This window comes from Chrysemys picta, chromosome 3 (assembly GCF_011386835.1).
Source record: "Chrysemys picta bellii isolate R12L10 chromosome 3, ASM1138683v2, whole genome shotgun sequence".
Classification (NCBI taxonomy): Eukaryota; Metazoa; Chordata; order Testudines; family Emydidae; genus Chrysemys; species Chrysemys picta.
Genome location: NC_088793.1, coordinates 80,120,574 through 80,135,760, shown reverse-complemented (window position 1 = coordinate 80,135,760; position 15,187 = coordinate 80,120,574).

Genomic DNA, 15,187 nt, shown 5'->3' with positions numbered 1-15,187 from the left:
AGACACTGGAGCAGTCCTGTCCATCTCCGCAGCCGCTCACCCACCCTGACCTCCAAATCCTGCCAGTTCTCCGGCGGAGAAGGATGCGTGGCGGAAAGGTAAACGCCGAGATAGAGCAGCGGACCCGCGCTCCACCGAATGGCTTGAAGCACGGGTGGGAGGGAGCTCGCCTGCCACCCGTCCCCGACCACCAGGCCAGAGCTCTTGACCCAGTTGACCCGGGCGGAGGAGGCCGCCGAGTAAACGGCCTGGCAGGCCTCCACCCGCACCAGGTCCCCCAGGTCCTGGACCACCAGGAGCACGTCGTCGGCGTACGCCGACAGGACCAGCCGCAGCTCCGGCTCCCGAAGCGCCAACCCTGCTAACCTCCGACGGAGGAGGCAGAGGAAGGGCTCGATCGCCAGAGTGTACAGCTGGCCCGAGAGGGGGCACCCCTGCCGTACTCTCCGCCCGAAGCTGACCGGCTCGGTCAGGGTCCAGTTGAGCCTGACCAGACACTCCGCCTCAGCGTACAGCACCTGGAGAAAACCCACAAATTGGGGCCCGAAGCCAAACACCCGCAGAGTGCCCAGGAGATACCCGTGGTCCATCCTGTCGAATGCCTTCTCCTGGTCCAGGGACAGGAGGGCGAATGACAGACCATCCCTACGCCCCAGCTCTAATAGGTCCCGGACCAAGTACAGGTTATTAAAGATGCTCCGGACCGGGACAGTGTAGGTCTGGTCGGGATGGACCACGTCCGCCAGCACGGACCCCAGCCTCAGCGAGATGGCCTTCGCTGCGACCTTATAGTCCGTGCTGAGGAGCAAGACAGGACGCCAGTTCCGTAAATTGCGGAAGTCCCCCTTCTTCAGCAACAGGGCGAACATGGCTCGCCTGCATGAGACAGGGAGGACCCCACTTTGCAAGGACTCGGCCCAGACGGTGACGCGGTCTGGGCCGAGAACGTCCCAGAACACGCGGTAGAACTCCACGGTCAGCCCGTCCATGCCCGGAGATTTGTTGGTGGGCATGAGACGGAGGGCTTCCGAGAACTCGGCCAGAGAGAGAGGCAGCTCCAGCCGGTCTCGGTCGCCCGCGCTGACCGTCGGGAGCTCGGTCCAGAGCACCCTGTGGGCCTCGGCTTCGGTCGGATCCGGGGAGAAAAGAGCGGCGTAGAAGGCCCTGGCCCGTCCACGCATCTCCTCCGGATCCGTGAGGGGGGCGCAGTCCTCCGCCAGGAGGCAGGTGACATGCTTTTTGGCCCCCCTCTTTTTCTCCAGGGCGTAGAAGAAGCGGGAGCCGCGATCCATCTCCCGAAGGAGACGGATGCGGGATCGAACGAATGCGCCCCGGGCCCGGTGGTCTTCCAGGGCCCGGAGCTCCTCCCGCTTCTCCTGGTACGCCACGCAGAGGGGTGGATCCTCAGGGCTGGAGGCCAGACACCTCTCTAGCTCTAAGACCTCCCGCTCCAACTGCCCTATCAACGCATCCCTTCACCGGCTGGCACTCCAGGTGTAGTCTTGGCAGAAGAGCCGTGCGCGGACCTTCCCCACGTCCCACCACTGCCGTGCCGAGGGAAAGGCACTCCGCTGCCCCCGCCAGGCCAGCCAGAACTCCTGGAAGGACGCCACGAAGCCCACGTCCTCCAGCAAACTATTATTAAAATGCCAATAGGCCGGCCCCGGCCTCTCAGAACTCAGAGAGGCCGTCACGGTCACCAGATGGTGATCCGTGAACGGGGCTGGCTGGACGCCGGAGGCGTGGGCCCGGGCCAGATGAAAACGTGACAGATAGATACGGTCCAACCGGGAGTGGCGCGACCGGTCGTCCTCCACCCGGACATAGGTGAAGGTGGTGTCGTCGTCCGGGTGGTGGTCACGCCAGACGTCCACCAGGGAGTGATGGGCCACGATCTCCCTGAGGACGCCCGCGGCTGCCTGGGAAGTCTTAAGCCCTGAGCGGTCCCGGTCCTCGAGGGTGGTATTGAAGTCCCTGCCCTCTCCCGCAGCCGGCGGAAGCCTCCCCGCCCTCTCCTCCACAGCCCCCGCTGAACTAGACTCGATGGAGGCGAGGCCCGCCCGATCGGCCGTCCCCGCGGCCCGAGCGGGAGTCACGGCAGGAGGAGGAGGGGCGACGGCAACAGCGGTAGCCGAGCCGCCAGGGTCGCCGGCGATGACAGGGCCAGCACCCTCCCAGGCCTCGGGGGTCGCGGATGCCCCTCCGGACCGGGCCAGGGGACAGTCCCGCCGGACGTGCCCCGTCGCCCGGCAGAGGAAGCACCGGGACTCCCCCGTCGAATAATGGACCCGGTAGTAGGCCCCCTGGTAGGTCACCAGGAAGGACCCCTCGAGTGCCACTCCATCACGCACCGCCGGCGGTAGTTGGAGCTGGACCTGCCGGCGGAAGGACAGGATGTGACGGAGGGCAGGGTCCTTACAGCCCAGCGAGAGAGGGCTGAGAATGGAGATGGGCTTCCCCAGGGTGGAGAGGGCAGGCAACAGGGCGGCGTTGGGGAGGTAGGGCGGGACGGAGGTCAAGACCACCCGTACACCCAGGTCCTCCAGGGGTTCTAAGGGCATAAACACGCCCCCCACTGCCAGGCCCCTTTCCACCACCTCTTGCGCAGCGGCCTCCGACGCCAGGAAGAACACAGCCTTCCCGTACATTTTGGAGGCCGCCACGATGGCCATGGGCCATGGGGATAGGAGTAGGAGCTCCAACCAGCAGCAGCCCGAGAAAGGGGTAGGAGCTCCAGCCAGCAGCAGCCCAGGAGAGGAGGAGGAGGGAGAGCTCCAGTCAGGGCGGACTGATCCCTCCCTGTAGTGAGGCAGTGGGCTACCCCACGACCCCGCTGAGGGCCGAACCGCAGCCCAAGACTACTACGCTGCCCTCTAGCAGTATGTCAAATTTATAAAGGATGAAGTTTCAAAACATGGTCAGGAGTTTTAGCCCTTTGATTTCTACAGGCTTTAATGGCAGATGTGCACAAAAGCCTGTTTAAAAATATTCTCTTATTCATGCACACAACAGATCTTCAGCAAAACCTACAGCTGATTCCCATACTATTGCAAGACCATGAAATTCAGATAGTTCTGGGCTTCTAGATCCCGGAGCCTTCCATCTGTATTATGATGTTGTCAGCTAAATTCTATATGTTACAATGTGGACTGTGACTAATTAATTAATTGCAATTATCCCTAGCTGTTAGTGGCTTTCCCAAGAACACGGCAAGCTGAGCTTCCCTGTCAATAAGTCTCATTTTCCTCAGCTGTAAAATGGGGGAAATAATTGTCCCATGTTTGTAAAGCTTTTTGGATTCTATGGATAAAAAGTCTACATGTTTGTTATTTTTATTACTTTTCCCTGTTTGTTTAAAAAATGTCTTAATATTTAGTTTTCCATTTCAGAATGAAAGATTGAAATTTCTTAAAATCAGAAGGTGAGAGTGTCAATCTTTTTTAGATAACTGCTCAAGAGGAAAAAGGGTTTCTGCATGACTCATTAGGCTCTTTTGAATTCAAGTAGTTTTAATTGGTTTCAGCAACAACTCCAAAATAGCTTTGAACTAAAGAGGTACAAGACTGTACAATTGGTGTAACTAGGAAATGGACATTTAACATACTGCAGTGTGTTATATTTTCAGTATTCCTTACATTTAAAATAGGAAACACCATGGTGAATTCAACTGTTGAGGGTGCCAAGCATCAACATATGCTGAATAGATCTGAAGCATCCAGATCAGAGGGGTAATGGGAGGTGGAAAAATACAATAGGAGTGGGAAAATAATCTATTTGATAGAATTAGATGACTTCATTTCAGAAACATGTTTGGACTAGTTGGGATCAACTGATATTCCCCAAAAGCATAGAGCATCTTTGATTATACCAATTGGGATAGCTGGGCAGAGATTAAGCCAAGCGTATGTCCTCTGGATATCATAGTGAAGGTGTTACCTGAGGTTCAAAAACCCAAAGCTCTTGTTAATTTTATTCTCTGCAAGGTGGTATCAGGACAAACCAAGGGAGACACAACACTCCTGTCTGTTATATGGCAGACACAAACAAATCAAAACTAAGTTATTTCATTTAAAGCTTCTTTATTAGTGTCCAGCACTCTTACCAAAATGCCTTTACTCAAATTCTCTGCTTTATTTAATCTCAAGCACATACAAACACAATAGGTTATAGAGAACCCCCAAACAATAATTACCTATGATCTGGAGGGGTCTTGAGTGGTCAAACAACAAGTTTCAAGTGGCCAGCTGTCCACCTGTCACTGGGGATTCCAAGAGATGTCCAGAAGATCAAATCCAAATTCCTCAGACCTGTCTACTGCTTTTTTGTTAGTAGCTGCTACAATTATGTCAACATGTCAATCAAAGAAAAAAACATTAAGTAAGCACTTTTTAAACAGTTAATTATACAGATTTTTTTTGCAGAGTCTGCAGTCTCATGGGCCCTGGCGCACACACATGTCAAATACAGATAGACATCCTGTTTTCACATCCTCTTACGCCAGCATATCAGAGAGGACACAGTCAGGCCCACTCCTTGTGATTGCCCCACCTCTCAGCTTTGCCTTAGTGATGCTAAGGCTGGTACAAAGGCGTTACAGGTTCTACTTCTGGCAATAAGCAAAATAATTGATAGTCAATTGATCATTGAAAAATTGGCAGTGGCTTGAGCACCTGACTGGTTGCTAAAAATGCCCCTCATCAGTGGGAGTGGAATAAAGGAGACAAATAAATCTAAGACTAAATGGAAAAATCTGTGAATGGATCCTTATCTCTGACACATCTTGAGCATACATTATCAGCTCCTGGGACTTCACACCAGGGTTATTCAGAATGGGTGCTTGGAAGTGTCATATCTATCTTTATCTGCGCTTCTCAAAATGTTTTGTTCAACTGCATGAACACATTGACTAAATAGGTTTTATTATTGCATTTGTGCATTCCATTTTTTCCAAATTTTTTGTTATATGATTTTCCCTTATAAATAAATTGTATAGTTATAATTAACTTTTGCAGCATCCTCTCAAAGGCACAGAATCAGTCCATTACAGACAAAAAGTGACCTAACTGGACAGTCAGGAGCTTGCTGCCTCATATGGTCCCAAACTGTCATGCAGACATGGACTTGAGAAGCGTGTAACTTGTATAGAAGATAAATCACATTATTTGCTAAGTATGGCACAACACAGCTCCTCTTCAGCTGTCAGTATGGTATTGTCTCTGTGGCTAAACAATGTTAGGGTTTCAGTAGTGAAGACTTAGTAAATCATGTAGCTTGTGTAACAAGAGATGTATAGATGGAAATCTCATTACCTGAATCAGTGTTAGAATGACTGGGAATTACTAGGTGCACAGTATTTTTTTTAACATTAACTTCCCAGGATACCATATAATAATACGCCAAATGTTACCATCAGAAAACTATATCCTTGCACACTGATAAGGTTTCTGATGGGAAGAAGAAAGAATGTGCAGCAATTACAAATACAGCAGATTACAAAAGCTGGAACAATGTGATTTATGAATTTGTAGGTAAGAAATACTATAGGAGAAGGAGAAACAATAAACAAATGTGTCTGATATGATTATGACTGCAAGTTAGTAGAACTGCAAATGTGCATGAATTAAATCAAACCAGGAATTAATTCCATAATAACTTCTTAGTTCTTAATTGGGACAGCCATTAATTCATCTCCAGTGAATTTAACAATTTGTTCTAATTATATTTCATTTCAGTATTACAAAAAGGATGGTTGTTTTCAGACATGTTGAGATACAATAATACAATCTAAATTTCAACTTTCTTTTTTGTCACTATGCCTTGTGAAGCATTCAGGCTGCATTCTCCCCTTCCACTCCAATCTGTAATCTAAAAGCCACTTCAGATGGCAGATTTAGATTGGGTTTCAATCTGGGACTATTTCCTTTGTTTCACATGTAGGAGAAACTAAACTATTATCATGCTACCTTGGCTCTGGTCATAAAGACAGATCTAAATTCCACTAACGTCAATGGAAATTTTCCCCCTGACTTCAGTAGCCTTTTGGCTAAATCCATAAGGCTTGGCTTCAATGTGCACAGGACCAATGGGAAACCTTCACCACCTGAAAGCATGAACATATTACCTTCTTAATGTTTTAAAGAATTACTCTCTTGAGTATCTCCATGTTACTTCTAATCCTAGTTTTTTTACACGACCAATAAAATATACCTATTTTATGACTGAAAGAATATCTATTGCAGCACTAACTTGGAATTATTGCTTGCAAAATTATAGTGACTTTTAAATAGAATGCATGTAAAGTTTCATCCAAAATTAAGTTTAACAAAATGAAAAACAAAAGAGTTAAGACTTATTCATTGTAAAGTGTTGTCACGTGCTTTTGGTACAATAATTCATAAATCATCATACTTCAATAACAACATAGTCCATCCCAACTCAATTTTATTTGAATGCATCTATGGTGGTGGAATTTCAACTAAACCTCAAACATGAAAAAAGGCTTGTACAATAGGTTTTTTGGGGCAGGGGGTTTGATTGTATATGGAGTACACAATTATTGCTCCTATAAATGTTATTCAAAATAGCCTTGTTCCTATGTAATCCTGATCCTTTTTAATTTATATGCTTAATACTTGAAAGTATGCATGAGTGTAAGTAGTTATTTATGCCTGTATTCAAATGAATGAATAGACTTTGGCTTTACATAATTTAGTCAGGGTTTTTGTTTAGATGTAATTTTATTGGGTTTTTTATATGTACATAATATGTATGTGGAAAGGTGCTTTTTATATATATTTAAAAAAATACCACATAATCTCAAAGCACTTTTAAAACATGAATTGGCACTCTCAACATCCCTGTGAGTTAGGGACCATAAGATGATATCATTCGCTTTTTACACATAGGGAAAGTGAGACATGATAGTTAAGGTTAGAGTTTTCAAATTTGTATATTTCATACTGGTACCCAATTTCACACTTAGGCACCGATTTAAGAGTGGTATGATTATTTTCAGAACTGCTGAGTACTTGCAGTTCCTAAATAAGTTACCATAGGTATTTTAATACGAGTACCTTTAAACACCTAAATTTGAATGTTTTGGACTAAGGACCAGATTTTCAAAGGTATTTAGGCACCTAAAGATGCAGATACATACCTAATGGAATTCACAAAAGTACATAAGAAGATTAGGCCTCTATCTCCAATTGAAATCAATAGGAATTAGGCATCTACACTGCTTAGACCCATTTGAAAATCCCACTAAGTACCTATGTGAATATTTAGGCACCTAATTACTTTGAAAATCTGTCCCTAACTGACTTTCCCAAAATCACATAGTATTATACCTGCAATTTGGAACCCAGTAGTTCTTGTGTCTCAGCCTTGTGCTCAGACAACTACACATGCTTTTGTACTCCCACATCACTGCAATCCAGCAAGAATTCCAACAGGATACAATCAAAATGGAAAATGTGACTGAGCTCTAAATATACATATACAATCTTCATGTTAATTTTTAAGCGACCTTTGAAAAAATTTTTGGAGACATGGAACAAATATTTAAATGATCACAGAAGTCACCCAACCCTTCCAAATGTAGATTTGAAATAGACCAAATAAAGGTTACAAAAATTAAAGTCACTGTCACAGTGTCACAAGTGGGGAGTTTCCCATGCATGGTCTGAGCAATATAAAAGGTCAATTTTAAAAATATGACTGACATTGAGCATATGATTCAGGACTTTAATGATTTATTCTAAACTATAGCCCTCTCTGTGAGCTAAATAACATTTCCTCATCTTTTTGTCCTTCTTTTTCTGAGTCTCTCCACTTCATTATGCCATCTAGAATTTTTCGCCAATTTTCCATATCTGAAAGCTGTCTCACTGGTATAATAACTCAAGATGTCATTTAAACTGTCTAGACTTTTAAGCTATTAAATGACAAAAACTACATTAAAGTAATTTGTTAAGGGCTTGACAAACACATAGAAGAAAGAAATTGTAGAGTTAGAACTGAAATTGTATCCCTTTCTTACCACCAAGGTGTTCAGAGATAGCAGACGATAAAGGGACAGTGTTGTCTGAAGCAAAAGACTTGGTAGGAACTTTTGCACTCTAATGCTTGCTCTGTCCCTAATGTCCTGTGTAATCCAGTGGCAGAGACAATAGAGGGTAGAGAGGGAGGTTGCCCTCCCAGTGCCCTTTAGGTGTATGTATGGCACCTTTTCAAGTACATTTGAAAATGGCCACCAATGACTCATCACCTCTCCTGCTACCCCTTAGTTACAAAACATGGCTCCACTACTGGTGTGACCTGAGGCAATCTCATTATCCTTTATTTGCCTTGGAATTTCCCACCAACAAAACAGATATAAATTTTACCTACTTACTTCATCGGATGGTTGCCTCTCCCACACTCCTGCAACAAGTGTTTTCTGTTGTTACAGTAGAACTGCATGTTGACCAAGTGGGATAGTTCATGAACAGGAGCAGGATGGGAAAAGAAAGAATGGATAAGCAGCCAATAGTGAGAAGGTATGTATGTGTGTGTTGGGAAATGGAGCATGTTGTGGCATTGGTTGGGAAGGGGGATATTGGATGTGAGGACTTGTGTGTGTATTATGTGTGTGTGAAGGAGCAGCTCGAAAAAAGAGAGGTCTATATGAAAGGACAGCAAGTATGAGGGTAGGAAGAACAGAAATAGGTGGTGGTTGGCATAGGTGTAGAAAGGACTAATGATGGAGTAGGTAGATTGACTGGGATTGGGTATCACGTTCGCTGTGTAAGTGGCAACTGGCACTGCATGAGATTGCTAAGCTATTTCACACAGAGCCAAACAGTTGTAAAATGGTAACAACAGTTTGTCATTATTACTGTGAGCCAGATTCTCTGCAAATTCATACTTTTATGAATATGCCACTCTTTATCATGTGCTATGCTTTACTAGGAATTATGTCATTGCCAGTTTATTCCCCCACTATATTTTTTAATTTTAATTTATATATTTTCCTTTACTACTGAAGAAGCAAAATATTCTCATAGGTATTACAGTACGATAATTTAATGTCTATTCTGAAATAAACATAAGCCTTAATTGTTCAAACATCTTTAGCTAAACAAGCTATTATTTCAACTGTGTTTTCCCCTCTGAACTAGACTGCTTTGCAGAACAGTCCCTCTGACTATCATGAGTTGAGCAGATAAACAAATACAAATATCCGATGTAGAACAAAATAAAGCTCTCACAATTTCTGTTAAAATAAAAGTTCTTTATTTGATTTACAACAATCTTCTTTATTCACTCCTACTGAATAAATGCCCACTGAATTCAAGTTACTATCCTATTTCTACTGCAGCAAGTCTTGAAAGATTAACTAATTATTAAATAAGAGATACTGATATGTTTATAAAAGTATCATATTTCATGTAGCATTCAGGATACATTTATTTGGTCTTGGTAAGGCTTTTGCCACAGAATAGTAAAATAAATTCACTTCATTATTATGGATCAGCCTGACAGATTTCTAGACAGGTCTCTGTTGATCTGATTGAATGTGGAAGCTAACAAGAAGGTGTCAAAAAACAAATACCAGAGTGAGCATCAACACTGAAAGCTAGAAATTCACATAGCAGACTGGATCTGCAAATATTGCAGAGAAAACAACAGGAAGGAAACTAGAAAGAAATCCAAGCCCAATTAAAAGCATCAGAAGAAGCCACAAGATTCAAAGATTGATTATGTGAATAAATCTCAACCCAGTTACTGAGAGGGTGTGTCTGTCTTTGGAATGGAACTTTTAGTAATGTATAAAACTTATGCTATAAGCTATTATGCAAAGAGATTGCAGAAGAGGCAGCTGAAGGTAAATTCAATAAAAATATTTTTGTTGCATTTTTCTTATAGAAGTATCTCAAAACTCCCCACAACCATACATGGCTTATATATATTTACATGCATCACAGTTGCAATTAGACTATGAGTTACAGTACATAGAATCATAGAATTGTAGAAGTGCAAGAGACCTTGAGATGTCATCAGTCTAGTCCCCTGCACTAAGTATTATATAGGCCATCCCTGACCAGTGTTTGTCTAACCTGCTCTTAAGAATCTCCAATTATGGAAATTCCACAATCTGCCTAGACAATTTATTCAAGTGCCTACCCACCCTGGCAGTTATGATGTTTTTTCTAATGTCCAACCTAACTGCTCTTTCTGCAATTTGAGCCCATTGCTTCTTGTCCTGTCCTCAGAGATTAAGGAAAATAATTTTTTTCTCCCCTCTTCCTTGTAACAACTTTTTTTATACTTGAGAATTGTTATCATGTCCCCTCTCAGTCTTCTCTTCTCCAGATTAAACAAGCCCATTTTTTCAATCATCCCTCATAGCTTGTGTTTTCTAGACCTTTTGATCATTTTTGTTGTTCTCCTTTGGACTTTCTCCAATTTGTCCACATCTTTCCTGAAATGTGGCTCCCAGAACTGGACACAATACTCCAGTTGAGGCCTAATCAGCACAGAGTAGACCAGAAGAATTACTTCTCATGTCTTGCTTAGAACTCCTGTAATACATCCCAGAATTATGTTTGCTTTTTTTTTTTTTTTGGCAACAGTGTTATACTGTTTACTCATATTTAGCTTTAATCTACTATAACCCCAGATCCCTGTCTGCTGTACTGTTTCCTAGTACTGTTTATAAGATCCATACAGGATCTTATAAAAACATAGACAGGTAGACAGACAAAAAAAAGGAAGATAGAAGTCTGGAAACTATGGCATGATCAGGAGAATAAGACACACATATTGTAGGGAGGATGGGCTGGATGACCTTGAAAGTCTCTGGACATACTTAGCATTGTATTCTGAAATGGAGAAGAAGCTATCAAGAAGGTGGTACTGGAGATTCCTGGGTACAGGTATGTTATTATTATTATTTATTATTAGGATTACTGTTGCACCTAAAGGTCCTAACTCAGATTGGGTCCCCATTGAGCTAGGCACTATAGGAAAAAAATAGTGGAAGCAAAAAGGGATGGATCCAATAGGAGTTGGTCTCGTTTCCTCCAACGGCATGACTGATTATGGTTCCACTTCAGCAACAAATATGTTGACAAGTAGGAAAAGATTTGTGAGCTCAGGAGACAGAAGTTTCTTAAGATGTAGCCCAAAACTGTAAAACTCACTGGAAGAAGATAAGTGACGAGTGGAGAAGGGCAAATAATGGATTATTTGGCTTGCTTGCAATTCCAAAATAATAATTAAAAAAAAAATCAGGTGAAACAAAAATCTTTTTTGTGTGTGCAAAATTTGCAATTGGAAAAGTAGAAAATAATTTCATTTCAGTAGAACTAAACATTTCAGTTGATCCTGGGTGAAATATTTCATTTTGATTTTGATTATTTTTAATGCTAAATTTTAAGTAAAATGAAAGGCAATTTTGAAATCAAAATTCATTATAAATAAAAAAGCTAAATATTTCATTTTGAAGATGTCAAAATTACATTTCAACTTTATATAGCCTTTTCCTCCCTGTCCCCCCTCCCCCAGTATTTCCCCCCACCTGAAACAATTTGGCAAAATTGACATGATTTTGCGAAATCTGTCAGTCGACAAATCTTATTTTTTCCCCAAAAAAATTCATTTGAAAAATGTCTCCCAGCCTCATGAAGAGTTCTCTCCATTTTCAGCAGAACTAATTTTAAAATTCATCTCTTCAATTTAGCTTCCCCATATGAACTTTTTTCCAATAAAACAAAAATTTAAATCCCTTATAATGAAAGCAACCAGATTATTCCTAGATCTAAGGATGAAAGAGAGGAATAGTTCATTCTATTTTTTAAAATGTGTAACATGCTCAGATACTATGGTGGTGGGTATTGCAGAAGAACCTACATAGATAAATAGAGATGGAAGATGGTAAAATTATATGGGCAAATACTTCTACTTCTCCAACATCCAGTTTCACACAGTACCAACAAATGTCACAACCTAACAAGGATTCTTTTAAAATAACACTTACAAAGCATTTGAATGACTGAATGTTCTGTATTTAGTTGTGCAAGAACATTTTTTAAATAGCGTGCAAGGAATTAGACAAGGAAGAGTTTTCTGAAGGAATGAGGATGATAAAATCACACCACTAGTTAAGCACATTTCAAGGGATTGGAACCAGGATGGGAATCCTTACCAGGCTCATGGAGAGAGATTTATACATTAATGCAAACTAGGAACCTTTTAGTTCACCTCCAGTGTCCAAATGGGGGAGTTACAGTGCAGATGCAGACTGCTATTCACTCTCTTGTAGTATGAACAGTGGCGAGGTGTAGACATAACCCAAAACTTATTGAGAGCAAGGAAAATGTAATAGACTATTCCCCATTAAAACTTGCCACACAAAACTAGATTATGATCAAACATATTCCATTAAAGCTCATATATACTATACATAACATACAGTAAAGCATTTTTAAACATACTTTACAGTACTGGGTACTCCCAATCCTTATTAAAATATTTCCTATACACTGTCTTCCCATTATTCATGCCATACACACGAATGTTCTTTTTTCCTCTTATCTGCTGAGAAAAATTCTTCAAAGACATTTACCTATTAAAGAAGCTTAATAGCAACCAAATAGCAGGGTATGAATGTAGTAAATTTCTGTTATCTGGCTTCCTTGCCCCAGAAGGAATCCTCATCTCTTATTCTTTTAATTCATGCTTGCTACAGTAGTTAACATAATACATCACCTTTACTCTTCCCCTCTATTATTATATAGTTATTATTTATCATTTTCTTCTTTATCTCTTTTACTCTGCTTTGGCCTGACTGCTTGTGGATTTGAGGGACAAGAAGTTGCTTATGATTTTCAAGTGGGTTTTAGAATCAAATACTAAATTACTGTAAAAGCAGCAAAGAGTCCTGTGGCACCTTATAGACTAACAGACGTCTATTTACAGATCCAGACTAACACGGCTACCCCTTTGATACGCTACATACTAAATTACTGGTCATAGTGAACTCAGCTGTTCTTTCCTAGCTTCCACCAAGCAGGAAAGACAAGGATGTGTTATACAAGTGGTGTTTTTAATGTTCTTCAGGACTTCTAGTGATTCATTATGCAGTGTGGCAGAATTCGCTCAGGATGGAGGATTGTTGTGCTTTTCCTGCCTATATTAGAATGGTCTGTTACCACTACTTCCATATAAAACAAATGTGTCCCTTAATCTCCACCCCACAGGAAAACAATGTGTTTGAGAGCAGCAAAGTATTAAAACTCAGTCTGTTTTCTGCAAAAAGAATGTAACTTTTTCAGATTTTTTTTGATGAATTGTATCATTAATCTACTGTAGAGACAAAAAGGAAAAAATCATTATTTGAATACTATGCTTCTGGTAATGCTAATAGCATGTCTTTTTGGTCTTCGTACTTTTTTTTCCTTTAGGTGTCACAGATATAAACCATCTGGTATGCCAGATGCTTGCATTTCTTTGTACATATACAGAGCGTGTATGTGGGTGGAAAGACTCCAAAAATCCTAGACAATATTATCCTTTTTTGCTTATCACCATCATAATCTTCATAGCATTTTAATATATGATGTTGCTTCTGTGTTTTGTGTCCTGTAAGATCTGTTGATATGATGTACTCTGTTTTTTTTGTTTGTTTTTATTGTTGTTTTTCATTTTTTTCCCTGGTAAGATATCAGTGTGCTTTTAGTGGCCCAGAAATCTGGAATATAGCTTATTATGACTTTGTTGTTCATAAACTCCAGTTTTATGAGTGTGTTCCCTTTTTATGCTAAATGTTGTCTTACATTTTATTATAGTATTTATCAACCTGTCTGTGCTCAGCCAGGTTTACTTTCTTAATACAAAACAATTCAAACTAGCTCTCCGATATGATGGAGGACATATTAGATCTTAACTGAGATTGAGTTGTGTTTTCTGTTTATAGATTTAATTTAGTTTGTCTGAGGTTTGCCCTTTCTTAAGTATATAGTATATCATGATTAGAAACCTATAGAATAATAATTTAATTATCTGATAGTAGCCATCATGATAATCATGGGCCACATATTAACCTCTTGCTCACAGTGGGTAGCTGCTGACATGAATAATTCCACTGAATTCAGTGGGGCCCCATGTGTTAAATCTGTAGATTGCAGTGGAATTTAACAGGGAAATCAGTCCTAATTCCTATTTTATTCCATCTCAAATCATCTCTATAAAGCCAGCCCTTCTCCCTGTAGAGTAATGGTATTTAATATGATCTCTCAGGATCAGGCAGAAGCAAATCATTAGTGACTTTAGATTTTGTACCTATATCTTCACAAACAATTTCTCTGTCCCTTGGACGACCATTCGATATTTTTACTTTGGGCGAATTGATCAATCTAGAGAATCTGAGAGATATTTTTATATGCAGATATTCACAAATTATAGGCATAAAGAGGAGTTGACAAAAACACTCTAATATTAAATTGTTGACAATTTCACGCAAGGATGCCTCACCTTCCAATCTCCACTTAGATTACGCTTTTCCTGACTGCTCCTAAAGCAAGAAGACAGTCTCAGTATGAGACAGTTATATACAAAGGTGGCACCTCTCACAAATTTGAGATGTAGAGTGAGAAATTGCATACTATGGAGCTAGGGCTCCTTAGGGCATTAGTAGATTATTGTTCAACATATTGGAATATTTATATTTCAATAATTCTTCTGGTGGTGATGGTCATGAAAGTTATGGCAGGTATAATGGCCTTGTAAAAGGTCTACCAGTAGTACACCTTGTATAAGCAGGTATCCTATGTTAATACTACAAATATGTAAATAAGATCACAAAATCTCACCAGATCCTCTTCCTAATACTATGGATTTACTATTACTTTACATGGAACATATGGGCCCAAAGACTCAAAGGTATTAAAATAATCCAGTCCAATATTAAGGAAGTTTTAAACAAGGTTTGAGGTTTGGTATACAGAGACCTCACCCTACTTAATACCATGTCAAACACTCTGATGGATTTTTTTAATCCTTTAGTAAAGATACAGAAAAGAAAGGGGGGAGGTGAAAGCATATGAAACAAAGTATTAAATAATGCTTTCATTTTACCAACATTTCTTGTTCCCTTTCTCTTTAGCTGTAGAGAAAAAAAAAGCACCTTGTCTGACAGTCTTTTAAA